The sequence below is a fragment of the Ostrea edulis genome, chromosome 10 (assembly GCF_947568905.1).
Source record: "Ostrea edulis chromosome 10, xbOstEdul1.1, whole genome shotgun sequence".
NCBI lineage: Eukaryota > Metazoa > Mollusca > Bivalvia > Ostreida > Ostreidae > Ostrea > Ostrea edulis.
Genome location: NC_079173.1, coordinates 44,752,154 through 44,771,798, shown reverse-complemented (window position 1 = coordinate 44,771,798; position 19,645 = coordinate 44,752,154). Strand labels below are relative to the sequence as shown.

The following is a 19,645-nucleotide window of genomic DNA, read 5'->3' as shown; positions in this document are numbered from 1 at the left end:
GGAAGTAACATAGAACTATTCGAGTTGTCGCTATTTGCAGCGCATAACTTTACATTACGGCACTCTTCAAATTAGAGGCGCGTTTAGTAGGGTCCCTTTGGACGTGATGGCGGTGAACTCTGTTCTGTAGATTATTACAGTTTACAGTGCATCGATTTTGGGAATATTTTGAAACCAATAAGTATTCCGTTTTCTAATAAAAATAGGCAAACCTTAGTTGATTTATACGAGGGTACCGATGCGTTATATTTATCAGTCAGTGTGATGGTGATATAAAGGCCTCCGGGCGCGGGCTCCATTAGAAGACGAACGATTCGTGGAAAAACATATCCATACCCATTTCATGATAATAGCATCGTTTGGACTCCCAATCTTTCCAACATTCCCGCCATAGATGCCTTTGATTGTTGATGTGACATCGTTTCTTCAGAACTACTGTGATACAATGTCGCACAGGCATTACCGCGTCATTGACTAGAAAGTTTGTCCCGAAAACCTCGCGAGATCTGTACCGTTTTCATTTTTGAAAATATTTTTGTGGTGGGTCTGGTTAGTTTTTTTTTTAATTAGATGGGTCATTGTAAAATGAGTTTATCAATTTGATGGGTCATGGGGTAATTTTTTATTTTTTTTTATGGGTGCTTGGTATATACAAAAGGTGCCTCCCGACCCCCCCATGTATTTATTTCTGGAATAGCCCTAAGGTATTTTGATAGACGATTTCCAGATCCCAAGGGTTATCAACTCACAGTTATGGTAAAGGACTCATATTGCTTATAACATGTATATATCATAATCATGCTAAATAGTTTGACTCTTTCGTGTCTAGGAGTAAACAGAAAGATTTTTGAAGATTTCATCAACTGCAATGGTTTTCTCCACACATTTCAGGCTTTATAGATATCATAATTATGCATTTAGTTTTTCTCTCACATCTGTGGGAGTAGAGAAGATGATTTTTCATATATAGTCTCTTAAAGAATATTTGGCCCCATCCATGAGGCCCCAGTAGTGGCAAGGTCATAGATTTTACAGTCAATTATTTATTTTCCTTTGATCCTAAAGATGTTCCACACCAAAAATGGTAACATTTAACCGTGTAGTTTTCAAGAAGAAGTTAAAATGTAAATTTGGTAACGGACGACACACGACGATGGACGATGACCAATGGTATTAGGTCACCTGAAAGACTCAGATGACCTAAAACTCTTGATTAAAAAAACAAACTTCAGCTGGGCTTTTAGTTTGATGCGAGGATAAACCTATACTAAACAATATCAGTTCCTATCTATCAATGTTACCACCACATGTTTTCCATTCTTCTCTCCTTGTGATGCTGGTATATCTAGCTGTTATCTTGTGATGCTGATAAATCTAACTGATATCACCTGTGGAGAAACTAAAGTATTGAATTCATCTATGCAGTGATATGGTTACTGCAGGATATTTAAAACAAGAGGCCCATGAGCCACATTGCTCACCCGAGTCACCTTAACCCATATCTAAAGATTTTCCAGTCTCGAATTTATTTAACCGATAGACCGCGGCTATGCCAAATGAGGTTGGATCGTGTCACGTGCAAATAAGATATTCCAAATTGTCTATGCCAAATTCCAAGAAACAAAGAAATAATTATGGTACGCGTGTGATAATGCACTTAAAATAAATATTTTCCCTTACAATCGTCAAAATCTATTTTGGAACCTGGATTGTGCTCCCATTGATTTTAAAATATACGACTTAAGTGTGTAAGTGGTTTGAAGATTATGACTAGTGTTCTAGACAAATTGTTCAGCGTACAATTCGTATGTCTTTAAATGTCGATGCTTTTTTTTTTATCTGCATTGATGAATTTTATTGGGATCGATTTCAAATTGAAATTTTCCCTAATAATATAACAAAAGTTGTCCTTTTTTCTTTATTTCGCAAATATTCAAATATTGAAAGAATGTTAAAAGAAAATAATATACGTCTGACTTAGCAAATATAATTTGAGGTGAAGGTCAACAAATGACGTGTAAATGGTTCTGCAGTTAAAATATTTTGAAGGCACAAAGCCCGGTATTAAACCAAATGGTGTCAAACAAACAAACAAATCAAAACAAGAAAAACGCAAGCTATATGAAAAAGAAAAAAAGAAAACGTGAATTCAAGCCACAATGGCTGAACAGACGTGTATGGTTGAATTTTGAGGGGAGAGAAATGTGGTGCATTCCCTGCAAGGAGTTTTGGTCAGGAGTATGCCAAATGCTATAGGTTTATGCCGCATCAAAAAGGCATAGACCTATTATTTATGCCATTTAAAAAGTGAAATTCTCAGAATGATTTCCCCTACATATTCACATGTAAAACTTTAATCCCTATTGTGGCTCCTACCTAAACCCACCCCAGCCCCTAGGATTGAATCAGTGCTATGTCAGAAAGCTTACATGTAAATGTAAACTTTTCTGGTCCAGTGTATATTTGTATGCAAAACTTTGATCCCCTGCAGTGGCCCCATCCTATGTTCGGGGGCAAGGGTTTCAACAATTGTTCCTTATCTTCACTTTTTAATCCAACATATTAGAAGAATAGAAGAAAAGTCTATCTTTCACTGGTTACATCACTAAGAGAAATGTTTTTGAAACTTTTTGCTCAGTGGTTCTTGAGAAGATTTGCCCATGATTTGCCCATGTAAATCGTTGTTCCCATATTGTGGCCCCACCCTACCCCCCGGGGCCATGATTTTAACAAACTTCAATCTGCACTATGTCAGGAAACTTTCATGTAAACATAAACATATCTGGTATGGTGGTTTTTCAGAAGATCTTCAAAAATATCCGGATTATATTTGTATGTGAAACTTTTACCCCCTATTGCGGCCCCATCCAACCCCTCGGGGCTATGATTTTAACAAATTTTAATCTGCACTATATCAGAAACCTTTGATGTAAATCTGTACTTTTCTGGCCAGTGCCTCTTCAGAAGACATTCAAAAATTTCCCTATATATTTGCATGTAATTTTTTTTATCCCATTTTGTGCACCATGCTATCCCTGGGGAGGGGGGGGGGGGGGAGGCACACATTTAACAAATTTTAATGTCAATAGGCTTTCATATGAATTTTCTTCAGGCCCAGTGGTTCTTGAGAATATTTTAAAATTACCCCATCATATTTTTGCATTTTTGAAGTGGCACGGCCCTTCATTTAAAAAAATTAAATCCCCTTCACCCAAATGTGCTCTGTGCCAAGTTTGGTTGAAATTTACCCATTCGTTTTGGAAAATGAGGAAAGTTTATGACGACGACAACACCAACAACGACGATGGACAAGGGACACATTTTGATCAGAAAAACTCGCCATTGACTCAGGTGAGCTAAAACAGCAATGAAGACTTTAACATTTGTACATCTTTGGAGAAAAATGAATGAATTTACAGTAATATAGGGTTATCAGTAATAAAATTGAATGTCAAAGAGAACATATTGCTTTAGTTATGAATTCTGGTGAGGTAATATCTTATCTGAAATCTCGATATGTATACGTGATAGAACAGCTGATACATTGTACCACCATATAACAATGGCTTCCGGTCTTCCTTCTCTGTGATGTCAATTCATCCAAGTCTTCTCACCTGTAGGAAAACACGATATGCTATAGAGAGTTCTTCTGATACATTTTGTGTAGAGATAATATAGAGAATTCTACCGATATATTTTGTGTGAGATAATATAGAGAATTATGACCACTCTTCGTTATTTTTATCATTTTACACGAGAATAATAAACAGTGTGCATTTTACGTCCCGTCAATAACTTTACACTCATATTGAGACTTCACCAGTGGCAGAAGCCCCACAAATTTAGACTCAGGGCAGTCGTAGTGAAGAAGCTTTCAAGTACCAATGCCAGTCATGACACGGGACCACTGATTTTAAAGTTCATTCTTACATGAATATTCACATTTCATCTGAAAAACCTGCGATCCTAACTTTTAAATGCCGAGATACGGCACCTCTGTCAACGTCTAAATGTCAAAGATTTATTGCCAAAACTTATTTTTAGCTATTGCATCATAAACGATAGTTTTGCAAGTTTTAGTTTTAAAGGGACTGATTCACGATTTTTCTTCAAATTTTGTTTTTCACTTTAAATGATCAAAATCTACAATCTAGTATGTTTAGAAGGTTTCACAAAAAAAATTAAGATTATTTCTCATGACATAAGCTCATTATAGAGAGTTTATTATTTGTTTTGTAAAAAAGATTGAGGTGTGTTATTGTTTACGGAGTTTTCAAAATAAATGGATATTGATTCAAGTTAAATAAATATACCACATCTCAAGTATACTTTAGGTAAAATGTGTCATTTAAATGTTAAAATTTGTGATTGTACAAAATGAACATGCTTTAAATTACAAAATTAACGTTTCACTGGTTTGTTTGTTTACATAAAAAGACTCGAGTCTTTGTTTACATAACAGAGAATCAAAGCTAAAATTTTGTTCTTATCCTTACATTCAGACGGTCCAAATTTTGGTTGTCAACAGTAAATGAAGTATATTTTTAATTTTTAACATCAAAATTGAAAAACATTTCTTTCGAAAAACGTGAACCAGTCCCTTTAAATAGGTTCACAAAAAACACCAAATTCCATGTCATGATTATTTTACTATTAAATTATTGAATGAATGAATATTTATATAAAACTTTTTTATTCGCTCCAGTGTCTCATATTTATTATCTTCTGTTTTTATAAAATTCAGACAAGTGTTTGATTTGTTTAGATCATTACAGTTTGATATGCTAAGTCAGTCATAGTATATTTTGATATGCTTTTTAGACCTTAACAGAGGTATTTGTGGACCTTAGCGGGAACGATAGATTGATCATAGATAGCAGAATCATTAAACATATGGAAACAACATTTGAATTCTCTTTTGTTCCTTAATTTTGTTCACAGAATTTCAATATATCAAGTAATGGGATTTATTTATAATCACAATGTCTGAAAGTTATCAGAGTCCGACTCCTTTATCTGACTGTTGAATGTCGTTGTTATTACCGTTAATTCTCTCACCATTTTGTTTGTGTGTGCTTTGATCCGGTTTGACATACATGTACATGCATATAAAAGAAAATCTGAACAAAATTCAAATGATTTCCGGATTATTTGTTTTTAGGTGCTTACACTGATGAATGGCTTTATATTTAATTAACATTAAAACATCAAAACATATGACTAATTTGGAGTTTTGATTGAAATTCACCATTTTTTGTATATCCTTTTCTGCTATTCCTAAGTATGCATTTAGATTTTATACAGTACATATGTATCAGCAAACTTACACATGAATACTATATACTAACTTTGGCCTCACCCTGGGGTCGGAACCCTTACTCTGGGGATCACCAAATTTACAATATTGGTAAAAGACTACCTGCTTTATCCATTTAGTTTCAATTTAGTATCAACAGCAATGAAGAAGATGGTATCTAACTAGACTTAGTGTTATTTAAGTATTGTACACATAAACACTATATAACAAGTCTGGCCCTACCCCGGGGATCATGAAATTTACAATTTTGGTAGAACCGTTCCTGCTCTCCATCACCATGCATTTAGTTTTTCTTACACGTGTGCAGTTCTTGAGAAGAAGAATTTCGAAAAAGATTTCCCCTCATGCATTTGGTGTATTGATTGATTGACGTTTTCTGCCACACTCTACAATTTTCCAGTTACTCCGTTTACCTGATCAGGATATGGGGCTCACGGCGGGTGTGACCGGTCAACAGGGGATGCTTACTCCTCCTAGGCACCTGATCCCACCTCTGGTGTGTCCAGGGGTCTGTGTTTGCCCAACTATCTATTTTGTATTGCTTGTAGGAGTAATGAGATTGATCACTGTTCGTTATCTTCACCTTGCATGGTGGTGCCCAGTTTTATTGGTGGAAGAGAGAACCCGGATACAATGTACCGGGGAAGAGACCACCGACCTTCCGAAAGTAAACTGCGAAACTTTCTCACTTACTAGAGTGAGCAGGATTAGAACCCCCACCGACAGAGGTGAGAGGCAGTGTGATTTTGAGCGCGATGCTCTAACCACTCAGCCACGAAGGCCCCACAAGTAAGAAAAGAACTAAATCCAATGACAGGAAGAAATGTGAAAGTGTTAAAATAAGCCAATTCTTATTTCTATCTATGTGAAAATTAGGCTCTATTGGTAACCTCCGCCAAATTTCGTTTGCACACAAACCAAATATATGCGAGGTGAGAGTTTGGTTATATTATGTAGCAGTATCAAAATAAGATGTTTTTATAAATGAATTACATGTATATCATAAATGTTATGGAGTTACATGTATAATGATAATAAGACATTTTGAAATACACACCGGTCTTTATCATTGTAATAAATGATCCGGATAGGAAACTAAAGAAATTAAAGAAATGGAGGATATTTTACCTGATGATGAGATCACATGAAAATTGTTCTTCACTTAATGTGAAATAAATTATCTCCATATGACTAAACTAAGTGTTCATGTGTCATTTTGTACATATACGGCTACTTTTGTAACAGTTTCCCTATTACCCCCCCCCCCCAAAAAAAAAACCCCACACACCATGTTACTCCCTCTAGCAAAAAAAAAAAGGGGGGGAAAACACAAAATTTTATGCAACAATTACAATTGATGTGCAAAAATAAAAGTGTGAAACATAGGGTTAGAATGTTTACTCGCTGTCCAAAGTTGTACATGTACATGCAGCAACATGTGACTGAAATAACAAGACTGCTGTCTGAAGCCTGGCTGTCATTGTTTTCAGCGTGTTTACCTGTACATGTGGGATAATAAGACCCCCCCCCCCCCAACCCAATAATAATAATAAACACTCACACACACCCCAAAAGAATCCGCAAACGTATAAAAGATTGTTGAATGAAGTGATCAGTATGCAATATAAAGTACATGTACTAATGAAATGCACATACATAAGCCAATATATCTTATTCGTAAGTCAACTGTGGGATCCACCGTATTTTCGTGTACATCCCATGGGCAGGATTTTGAGAAAGATACCCCGAAAAATATCGCTCTGTGCAATAAATAATTATACATTTAAAATATCAGGATTGGATTTATCTTCATGTCATACTTAAACAAGAGGTACTGTGAGCAATGCTCACTAACAATACTCCTCCGCTTACCCCTATCTCCCAAAGGGTGTTGTTAATAGGTATAAATTACCTCTTTCCTGAGTGTAAAAATATGGTATGCCTTTGTAGAAAAAAATGGAAGATATAGTCCGAACACAAATCCATGCCATAAATCTATAAAGTTTGACCTTGAGATCAAAGGTCAAGATCATAAAGAGGTCATGAATGTATATGACACATAGTCTCATGGTGATACACCCATGTCTTATGGTATGACTATATCAAAACCCTATAATCAATTATAACCTTGAGGTCAAAGTTCATGGTCATATAGAGGTCATGAAGGTACCCGACACATCGTTTCATGGTAATACACTCATGTGTCAAATATGGTATGCCTATATGTCAAAGAACAAAGAAGTCATGGCCCTGACATGAATCCATTGTAAAAACGTTTAATTTTTACCTTGAGGTCAAGGTCATATGGAGGTCATGAAGGTACATGAGACATCGTCTCATGGTGATACACTCATGTGTCAAATATGGTATGCTTATGTCAAAGAACAAAGAAGTTATGGCCCTGACACGAATCCATTGTAAAAAAACCTTTTAATTTTGACCTTGAGGTCAAAGGTCAAGGTCATATAGAGGTCATGAAAGTACTCAACATATCATCTCATGGTGCTCCACCTGTGTGCAAAATATGGTATGCCTAAGTCAAAGAACAAAGAAGTTATGGTCCGGACACGATTCTGCAGACAAACAGACGGACGGACGGACAGACGGACATACAGACAAAGTGATTCCTATACCCGCCTGAACTTCGTTTGGGGGCTATAATAAAATTGAATGTCAAAGAAAACATTGCTTAAGCTATGCATTCTGGTGAGGTAATATCTTATCTGAAATCTCGATATGTATGAATTAAGTGATAGAACAGCTGATACATTGTACCACCATATAACAATGGCTTCCGTTCTTTCTTCTCTGTGATGTCAATTCATTATATTATCCAAGTCTTCTCACCTGTAGGAAAACAATATATGCTATAGAGAATTCTTCTGATACATTTTGTATAGAGATATTATAGAGAATTCTTCTGATACATTTTGTGTAGAGATAATATAGAGAATTTTTCTGATACATTTTCTGCAGATATAAAATAGAGAATTCTTCTGGTACATTTTGTGTAAAGATAATATAGAGAATTGTTCCGATACATTTTCTGCAGATATAAAATAGAGAATTCTTCTGGTACATTTTGTGTAGAGATAATATAGAGAATTGTTCTGATACATTTTCTGCAGATATAATATAGAGAATTCTTCTGGTACATTTGGTATAGAGGTAGTATAGATGATTATTCTGATACATTGTGTTACTAACTAATAACTTTATGTTATGCATAGGAGAATACTAAATCATTAGAAAAATATTCAACCTATAAAATCAACAACAACAAAATTTTAAAACCTACCTACCGACCCTTAAAAAAAATTGAGGTGAAAGTGGAAACTAACATATCTATTTTTTGTTGGCCCCATGTAAATGTATTCATGTATTTGATCTAAAAAATCACTGTCAACGAATTGCGTTGCATCACTCAAAGCTTTGTGTTCAATTTTTCAAACTAAAGATATCTCTATAAAAGTTGTTGCAAATTGAAGATTGGCATCAGGACCATGTTACATGTACCTAGGTATGCCGAGATAGTGTCACTTAAAACAATTAAAATACAATTAAAAGTAAATTCATTAACAAAGAGTGATGTCACAGGGACACTGCAAGTTTAAATCAAATTTATAAATAAGAGATCATATAAATATCTTTATTGTGACTTTCATTTTACCTCCTTTTTAAAATAATTATGTTTATAATTCTTATTAACTGTAAAATCTGAATACTATTAAATGAATTCAACATGTTCTGTTCCAGATGTAACAGGACACAGACTTCAACACAAATATAAGAAAATTACCACCAATATTGAAATAAATTGAAGAAAATGTTCATTCAAGGAATGCACCTGCTTTCAAACATTATTTTGGTTATGTTTGCACAACCATATATACCAGAAGAAGAAAATACTTTGGCTCATTTGAAAAAAAAGATGTAACACTGGACACTAAGTCTTCCATTGAACCTACTTGTTAAGAATTTTATTACTTGTAAGCTTTTAATCTGAATCCGATCAAAGGAAGCATCAATAAAATAAGAACTTATTGAATTAAAAAATTAAGTAAGGGCTATTCCAGAAATAAATACATGGGGGGGGGGGGGGGGGGGTCGGGAGGCACCTTTTGTATATACCAAGCACCCATAAAAAAAAAATAAAAAATTACCCCATGACCCATCAAATTAATTAACTCATTTTACAATGACCCATCTAATAAAAAAAAAAACTAACCAGACCCACCGCAAAAATATTTTTAAAAATGAAAAAGGTACAAATCTCACGAGGTTTTCGGGACAAACATTCTAGTCAATGATGCGGTAATGCCTGTGCGACATTGTATCACAGTATTTTGAAGAAACAATGTCACATCAACAATCAAAGGCATCTATGGCGGGAATGTTGGAAAGATTGGGAGTCCAAACGATGCTATTATCATGAAATGGGTATGGATATGTTTTTCTACGAATCGTTCGTCTTCTAATGGAGCCCGCGCCCGGAGGCCTCTATATCACCATCACACCGACTGATAAATATAACGCATCGGTACCCTCGTATAAATCAACTAAGGTTTGCCTATTTTTATTAGAAAACGGAATACCTATTGGTTTCAAAATATTCCCAAAATCGATGCACTGTAAACTGTAATAATCTACAGAACAGAGTTCGCCGCCATCACGTCCAAAGGGACCCTACTAAACGCGCCTCTAATTTGAAGAGTGCCGTAATGGGAAGTTATGCGCTGCAAAGAGCGACAACTCGAATAGTTCTATGTTACTTCCGATCTCCGATTTCGAAAGCAGCACTTCGAAAGCACGTTTTCAATTTTCCCTCCGACGTTTTGTAACCAACACGACAAGAGCGACAATAAAAATATTCTGAAAACTCAACACCCACATGGCACAAAATAAAACAATGGAAACTACCCACTACCCATAATAAATATTTTTTAAACAGTCCAACCACGGACCAATTAAAATATGAAAAAATACGACCACCCACACAAAAAAATATAATTTGCCGCCCGACCCCCCATTTGATCATTTCTGGAACAGCCCTAAACATTTTTACAAATTTCCAGTTTTATTTCAATCAGGCTATAATATCCAGGCGGCGGCTATGTTACAATGATACATTCTTCCAATATTGTCCGGGTTACATCTTTCATGCAAGGTGAAGATAACGAACAGTGATCAATCTCATAACTCCTACAAGCAATACAAAATAGATAGTTGGGCAAACACGGACCCCTGGACACACCAGAGGTGGGATCAGGTGCCTAGGAGGAGTAAGCATCCCCTGTTGACTGGTCACACCCGCCGTGAGCCCCATATCCTGATCAGGTAAACGGAGTTATCCGCAGTCAAATCAGTGTGCCAAGAACGGCTTATCAATCAGTATGAAACACGTCAGACAGCATTTGACCCAATGCGAGGTTGTATTGACGAACTAGATCGTTATAACGACCATAGAATTTGCGAAATGCTGACTTCAATCGAGACTGTTGAAATCCCTGTACCATCAACTTGTTTGTCAGTAGCTTACCTCGATTTAAAAACTTACTATACCCAGAACAAGCTCTTGCATATCGAATCAGTTGAGATATATAAACACCATATGCAGGTGATAATGGAATATTGCTACATAAATGTGGGAAGTTCACGGTGGAGAAGCTGAAATCATCCCGTTTGTCATACAGTTGAGTTGTCAGTTTGCCGTCAATGTCTACTTTCAATAAAATATCTAAGTATGAAGCAGAAGTCGAGCTCACAGGAATATATCAAATCAACATATGAATGAAAGCTATCATTGTTAATAGACAAAACGTCATCGATATATCTAAAAGTCGAATTGAAGGTCACAGCGAGAGATTTTTTCTTCTCACGTAGAAGTTTTTGAATAAATTCTGCTTCATATGAATATAAAAACAGGTCAGCTAACAAAGGAGCACAATTCGTGCCCATGGGAATTCCAACAGACTGTTGGAAAACCTGATCACCAAAGACCACGAAGATAATGTCAATGAGGAACTCTAGCATATTTTTTATTTCAACTTCAGAGTACTTGTGCGTGGAATCAGAGTGGTGTTTAACAAAGTAAGTTTTTGAATGACTGATCACTAGATATGAATATTTCCGTTTTCCGTTTTTGCTGAAGAAGCAACTGCCTATGATGTCAAAAAGTCTAGTCTTTAATTCATCGTGAGGAATGGTCGTGTATAGTGTTGAAAAGTCATAGGTTTTAATGCTATTGATTTGGGAAAAATTCTGTGATTTCAAGTTTACTAAAAGTTCTTTAGAATTTTTTAGAATCCACATTTGATTAACACCACTTCTGGCATATGTACTCGCACAGTAAGTTTGAAGTTTCTCCTTCACAGCTGTTAACATTTTCGTGAGGAGCAAAGATAGGGGCTTGGTAGAGCACTTACTGGATCCAGCAATGTATCTTTGTTTGTAAGGGTTTTTATGTAGTTTAGGAATCCAGTATAGGTACGGTAACTCATATTCATTCGACCCATTGACTGGAATATTAAATGTGTCTAAAACTGAAGCATGGTTTTGAAGAATTCTTTGGAACTATTTTATAGAATTTACTTTACGGTTATTTCTTGACACAATTAATATATATAGTTCCACTCAATCAAATAAAAATTTAATCATATGTAAAAGAACATTTTTGAATACACAGAGTTAGGCAGTTCTTGTTTGGAGAGCTTGATGTAACTGTGGACACGATCAATCCAAATAGATCCACATAAATCCTGTGTCAATGTAGTGTTGTTCAATATTTACAACTTAAAAGAAATTCAATTTTTATTCCTTTCTAAACAACCCGATTCTGTGATATAAATGTTTCAGGAAATATCTTTAAATCTAAGACAAAGTTCGGAATCACAAAAAATTACTATTTTCTTGGAACTGACCCAACACGTGCACATGTCTCTACTGAAAATGAAAATAAAGATCGGACAATGTCGTAAAAACAGGGAATTTGTCACCTCGTCATTCATTTGTTTTAAATATTTGGCATGTTTAGACGGATGTAAGGTTTGGACACGAAAACGTAATTTAAATTAGGATGATTATTTTTTAAACAATTAATTTAGATTTTGATACCCCACTGTTCTTTAAACAGCATTACGACATCTATACTTGTTATTTATATAAATAGAACATATTGATCGAAGTGTTCGCTCGTGTATCTAAACAAAGCGGTAAGAGAGATGTAACAAAACTGACACGAAATGTTACATCACCGAGCATTAAATTTAAATATAGTTAATTTTTAAAAAATAATGGATATCTTTATAATAGGAACATTTAAAAGAAAGATATTTTTATATTGAAAATATAATCAAGAAAATTGGGTAGAGTGAATAGTAAAAAGTTAAATACTTCACTGACAATCTTTGACACATCATTTGTTATCAAATATGAGCATTGCGAAATTGATTAATTAGTTTATTCGCGAAAATTGTGAAACAATGGGAAATTCACGGCGATTTAGATAGACGCAGGGTTTTCACTTCCTTTTCATTGAACAGGCCTATAAAGGATTTGAGGAGGCCCAAAAAATATGGGGGGGGGTCGGGTTTTTTTTTTTTGAAAATCAGGACGCAAAATCCTGCATTCTGGCGCATTCTGAGGGTAAATTTATTGTTTAAAATATGTGAAATTATATATCTTTTTTTCAGGTATTTCAGCAAAGTGCATAAAATATGACATTCAGTCGTCAGAATTCAAATTCAGATCTATAACAAAAAGTTTGTTTTCAAATAAAAATGAATCATGATCAATGAAGTCCCAGAAAATTTTGAAAATCAGGAATGCAAAATCCTGTATTCTGGCGGCATATTTAGAAACACATGACAGTCTTCAAAAAATCTGCAATCAATCATGCTACAGGTAAACAGTAAACTTAATTGAACGAATTACCATGCAAAATAAGTGGGTATTAATTTTATTTTTAACCTTTAAATCGCTTCGTTTGCTTGCTTTGGATTTGAAAATAGTCTTTAACTGTTCTTTTCATCACCAGTTCTTCACGTTCATCTTTTAAGTTTTTTATCAGTGTTGTGGGTTAGCGTGGTACATTTGGGAAGATTCCCGTTCATTCAAAACGCAACATCGACTCGGAATTTATAGCCAATGAAAATCCTTCATAGATTATACACGATATTCGCAACCAATGAAAATCCGCGATATGTACCGCTTTCAACAACGAGGAAGTGATATGCACCGTCTATAGGTATCACACCGGTAATTATTTTCACTATATATTACTATAGAGGAAAAAAATTCATTAAAAATCAGTTTACAGAATTGATGCCGAATAACGCAGTCAGAAACGTTCTATGTTACCTATCTCGTCTGCCGACACCAGAAAAACACCACCCTACGCGGCATTTTCGAAAATAAATTACCCGCAAACAAGACTACCCTCAAATCCACGTGTTTTTCACATGTGTGTAAACAGCCGGAGTACACCTCAGGAAGTAGCCTCAGCTACCAACAGCAAATAGTTCCTTTGTATACACTTGGTTATTTCTACAAATTACACAAAATTTCCTAATCAGGGGTGCAAAAATTAAGAGAAAAGAAGAAGAGGAAATGAGAAAAATCGCGCAAGGAAAAAAAAATATTTCTTTAAATATATGGAACTACAATTGACTAAGTTCATTTTGATTGGACAATTACTGGTGTGATACCTTGAAGACAACTAAATCTTCATCAAAAAATGTCAAATTTGCACAGCAGGTGCCCGTTTCATTCATCAATAGTACACCCCATGCACATAGCGATCGGAGCAAGATAACTGACGTAACTGGTGATTTACTTCCCCTGGGGACTATCGTGATTTCTGTGGGGTTGTGCGTATTTAGCCTTTCTTCAAAGCAGGGGTAACACATTAAGAAGACTAAATACTGGTTAAAACAAATAAATAAGACTAAAGTCTGACTGGATAATATGACGTTTTAAAACGTGTACACAAATTATACAGAAATCATCCATGTAACTGTTCATTACAATTTTTTTTAGCTAAAACATTTCCTAAATTTTGGTTCTAAAGAAGATGTAAGCCAAATATCAAGGGCGCTAAGTATAGTGACGTTGAATTGCAAGTGTTCAAAATGCTCAAAAACGGTAAGAATATCTAGGGACAAACTTAATATGCAAGACAGAACACAAATTTTTGGTCAACGCTTTAAAAGACGGCAATAGAATTATGGCCTACGCAGTCAGAGCCTTGATATCCTGCTACGGAGGGGACTGTCGTAAATCGTGCCAGAAATATTACTTCGCGTGTTGGGCCCTTAAAACGAATAATTTGAAATCTTCTGTGTTAAGGAGACATTTTGATGTTCATATGAGTGACCTTGACGGGCATTTACCATGAATTATCTGAATTTCTCTTTAGGACATAAAATTAAAAATAAAATAAAATTTCTAAAACCTTACGCAGAAATACGAAATCTCTTAATTGGGATAATTTACAATAAGGACATTGAATCAAGAAGTCATAGAGTTATGTGTGATGCTTATGAATGTTAAGGAAAGTCCATCTAACAGTTGCGCAAGGCAGGAGGAGGGGGAAGGGGTTATTGTGCAATATGCGTATTGTAAAATCGATGTGAAATTTTGATACATCTTTTGGATGTGTTAAGTGTTAAACCCGCCGGTGTATGCTATGTAGATGAGTGTTTATACAAATATTTACGATTTTCTAGCTGTGTAAGGCAAAAAATACGTTGTTGATACGTATTTCGATGTAATTGATATTTCGCATTGTGTATTGCGTCATGTTTCTTGAATGACCTATTAAAACACCGTTTTGTTTTTCAAACCTCTTGTTTTGATATCCTGTGCTGATTTTGAGCCGATGAAAAGGGAAAGGACTGAGAAAAACGGGAAATTCTGAAATTCACGACTTCCTTCAAGGTATCACACCGATAATTATTTTCACTATATATTACTATAGAGGAAAAAAATTCATTAAAAATCAGTTTACAGAATTGATGCCGAATAACGCAGTCAGAAACGTTCTATGTTACCTATCTCGTCTGCCGACACCAGAAAAACACCACCCTACGCGGCATTTTCGAAAATAAATTACCCGCAAACAAGACTACCCTCAAATCCACGTGTTTTTCACATGTGTGTAAACAGCCGGAGTACACCTCAGGAAGTAGCCTCAGCTACCAACAGCAAATAGTTCCTTTGTATACACTTGGTTATTTCTACAAATTACACAAAATTTCCTAATCAGGGGTGCAAAAATTAAGAGAAAAGAAGAAGAGGAAATGAGAAAAATCGCGCAAGGAAAAAAAAATATTTCTTTAAATATATGGAACTACAATTGACTAAGTTCATTTTGATTGGACAATTACCGGTGTGATACCTTGAAGACAACTAAATCTTCATCAAAAAATGTCAAATTTGCACAGCAGGTGCCCGTTTCATTCATCAATAGTACACCCCATGCACATAGCGATCGGAGCAAGATAACTGACGTAACTGGTGATTTACTTCCCCTGGGGACTATCGTGATTTCTGTGGGGTTGTGCGTATTTAGCCTTTCTTCAAAGCAGGGGTAACACATTAAGAAGACTAAATACTGGTTAAAACAAATAAATAAGACTAAAGTCTGACTGGATAATATGACGTTTTAAAACGTGTACACAAATTATACAGAAATCATCCATGTAACTGTTCATTACAATTTTTTTTAGCTAAAACATTTCCTAAATTTTGGTTCTAAAGAAGATGTAAGCCAAATATCAAGGGTGCTAAGTATAGTGACGTTGAATTGCAAGTGTTCAAAATGCTCAAAAACGGTAAGAATATCTAGTGACAAACTTAATATGCAAGACAGAACACAAATTTTTGGTCAACGCTTTAGAAGACGGCAATAGAATTATGGCCTACGCCGTCAGAGCCTTGATATCCTGCTACGGAGGGGACTGTCGTAAATCGTGCCAGAAATATTACTTCGCGTGTTGGGCCCTTAAAACGAATAATTTGAAATCTTCTGTGTTAAGGAGACATTTTGATGTTCATATGAGTGACCTTGACGGGCATTTACCATGAATTATCTGAATTTCTCTTTAGGACATAAAATTAAAAATAAAATAAAATTTCTAAAACCTTACGCAGAAATACGAAATCTCTTAATTGGGATAATTTACAATAAGGACATTGAATCAAGAAGTCATAGAGTTATGTGTGATGCTTATGAATGTTAAGGAAAGTCCATCTAACAGTTGCGCAAGGCAGGAGGAGGGGGAAGGGGTTATTGTGCAATATGCGTATTGTAAAATCGATGTGAAATTTTGATACATCTTTTGGATGTGTTAAGTGTTAAACCCGCCGGTGTATGCTATGTAGATGAGTGTTTATACAAATATTTACGATTTTCTAGCTGTGTAAGGCAAAAAATACGTTGTTGATACGTATTTCGATGTAATTGATATTTCGCATTGTGTATTGCGTCATGTTTCTTGAATGACCTATTAAAACACCGTTTTGTTTTTCAAACCTCTTGTTTTGATATCCTGTGCTGATTTTGAGCCGATGAAAAGGGAAAGGACTGAGAAAAACGGGAAATTCTGAAATTCACGACTTCCTTCAAGGTATCACACCGATAATTATTTTCACTATATATTACTATAGAGGAAAAAAATTCATTAAAAATCAGTTTACAGAATTGATGCCGAATAACGCAGTCAGAAACGTTCTATGTTACCCATCTCGTCTGCCGACACCAGAAAAACACCACCCTACGCGGCATTTTCGAAAATAAATTACCCGCAAACAAGACTACCCTCAAATCCACGTGTTTTTCAATTGTTGGACAATTACCGGTGTGATACCTATATTTAACTAGTAAACACAGTCTATTTTAACTAATAAGTACTGGTTATTTCGATGAGAATAATTAACTTCAAGTTAAAAAAAAGATGCAATAATTTTTTTTTTTCAAACACGATTTGAACCGGCAACTTAGTTATCTGAGGCGGTCAATTCGGCCGGCGGCCGGTTCCTAACGAAAACACTGAATAAAACATTGTGCTCTGAACCAATTTTTATCTATTAAACAACTTTAACTATCAAATTTTCATTGAAGGCACATATTTATTTTAAAAAAAATATATATTAAAAAAATAAATAAAAAGCCTACCTACCGACCCTTTTTTGAAATCGGAAGCGACCTGAAACAAACATATAATTTTTTTTTTTTACCAAAATCAGATACTTTTACTCGTAGTCTTAGTTCCCTCGTCTCTGCTGGCAATGTTGAGTTTAGCAGTCATGTATTACACACACGAAGAAAAACGGTGAAATCCAACTAGGCCTATAATCTCAGCTCTGTCGTCTGCTGCGCCTTGATTCGCACTGGCGCGAAAAGATTGCTATTTGCAATGGCGTGAAGTTCCCTTGGACAAATTAGATTTATCGCTTATTTTCGCCTCCAACATCGAACCCGATCATATATACCGCATGCCATTAAAAAAAAAAAAACAATAACATCCTACACAATATTTTCTCTGTTTATTTTTACCCGCAAGCAAGACTAACATCATATCCAAGTATTCTTCACATGTTTGTAAACTACCCGGGTGCACCTCAGGAAGTGCCTGTTTTTGATAATGATCAGATATACACACCAAAAAAAAAAAAGAAAAAAAAGAAAGAAAAAAAAGCTTATCTAGCAAGGGGTACTTCACGACATTGCACTTTTATATGCTTACAACGGGGGGTGGGGGTGGGGGTGGGGGTGTAGTTCACGCTATTGCGCTTTTATATGCTTACTACGGGGGGGGGGGGTTACTTCACGCCATTGCGCTTTTATATGCTTACTACGGGGGGGAGGGGTACTTCACACCATTGCGCTTTTATTTGCTTACTACGGGGGGGGGGGGGGTTACTTCACACCATTGTGCTTTTATATGCTTACTACGGGAGGGGGGGGGGGTACTTCACGCCATTTCGCTTTTTAGCTCATCTGAGCCGAAAGTTCAAGTGAGCTTTTCTGATCAAAATTTGTCCGTTGTCTGTCTGTCTGTCGTTGTCGTCGTAAACTTTTCACATTTTCATCTTCTTTTCCAGGACTACTGGGTCAATTTCAACCAAACTTAGCACAAAGCATTCTTGGGTGAAGATGAATCAAGTTTTTTTTAAAATGAAGGATCTTGCCTCTTTCAAAGGGGAAATAATTACAAAAATAGGGTGGGGTGATTTAAGAATCTTCTTCTCAAGAACCACTGGGCCAGAAGAGCTGAAATTCCTATGAAAGCTTCCTGACATATTGTAGATTCAGCTTTGTTAAAACCATGGCCTGAGGGTAGCGTGGGGCTACAATATGGGATAAAAGATTTATATGCAAACAATTGTTAAAAAAAGATGGGACAGCAATAGGGGATCGAAATTTTAAACACACACACACACACACACACACACACACACACACACACACACACAGACAGACAGACAGACAGACAGACAGATAGATAGATAATGGGGAGATCTTTTAAAATATTCTCAACAATAAACACTGGACCAGAAAAGTTGAGATTTACATGAAAGCTTCCTGACATAATGCAGATTCAAGTTTGTTTAAATCATGCCCCCCCCCCCCCCCCCCCCCGGGAGTTGAATGGGGCCGCAATAGGGGATCAAAATTCCACATACATATGCATCGTGAAAATCTTTTAAATAATTCTCAAGAACCACTGGTCCAGAAAAGTTTACATTTACATGAAAGTTTCTGACAAAGTACAGCTTCAAATGAAGGTGTTGCACGTCCCATGTTAATTTCCCTAAAGGTGTTGCATGAAAGATCGAAAAATTTAAGTTATTCAAATAGATGATAAAAACCATTTGGAACATATGTCTTGATTCAATAATTTTTGAAAATAAGTTTGAAAGACGTGTATTGACAAAATTTACCAAAATATTTCGAGTTTAAATCAAGCAATAAGCGATTTATATGATTTTTAACGTTAAAATGGAGGGATATCCCCGAATTTCAGAAAAAACTGCCTCCGTGAAACAAAATAAATTTAGCATGAACATGTTCTTCGAGTTTTCCTCTAAAAAGAAAAAAGCTGTCGCTTTAAAATTTTGATTCACGAGGACTTTTTTTTTTTTTTTTTTTTGGTTGTAAATTTTAAAAAATCGAAACGACTTCACTGGTATTATTTTCAACTTCACCTGTACGTTAAATTTCCTTAGTAACGTGTGGTCTACTGCGTGGTTCAGTGGGTAAGGTCGTCTCTTATATGTAAAGATATTTTCTATTTTTTAAAACGACCGGGTTCGACTCCCTTACGA

General features: G+C 35.5%; 2 protein-coding genes across 23 annotated transcripts in view; one reads left to right on the top strand and one right to left on the bottom strand.

The window, feature by feature from the left end:
• Window positions 1-19,645, top strand: part of LOC130050809 (uncharacterized) — a 355,157-nt gene that overhangs the window by 227,793 nt on the left and 107,719 nt on the right. The gene's annotated exons all lie outside the window — the stretch shown is intronic.
• The window catches only part of LOC125672635 (uncharacterized), a 47,811-nt gene that overhangs the window by 22,601 nt on the left and 5,565 nt on the right, over window positions 1-19,645 (bottom strand). For 2 of the 22 annotated variants that reach the window (XM_056151503.1, XM_056151500.1), the window contains 2 exons: window positions 8,093-8,164; window positions 1,302-3,614 (listed from right to left, as the gene is read on the bottom strand). The gene's annotated coding sequence lies outside the window, so the exon portion shown is untranslated. Of the gene's footprint in view, window positions 1-1,301; window positions 8,165-17,554; window positions 18,010-19,645 lie in introns of those variants that run through there. The other 20 variants (XM_056151513.1, XM_056151517.1, XM_056151507.1 and 17 more) reach the window with 20 other exon arrangements.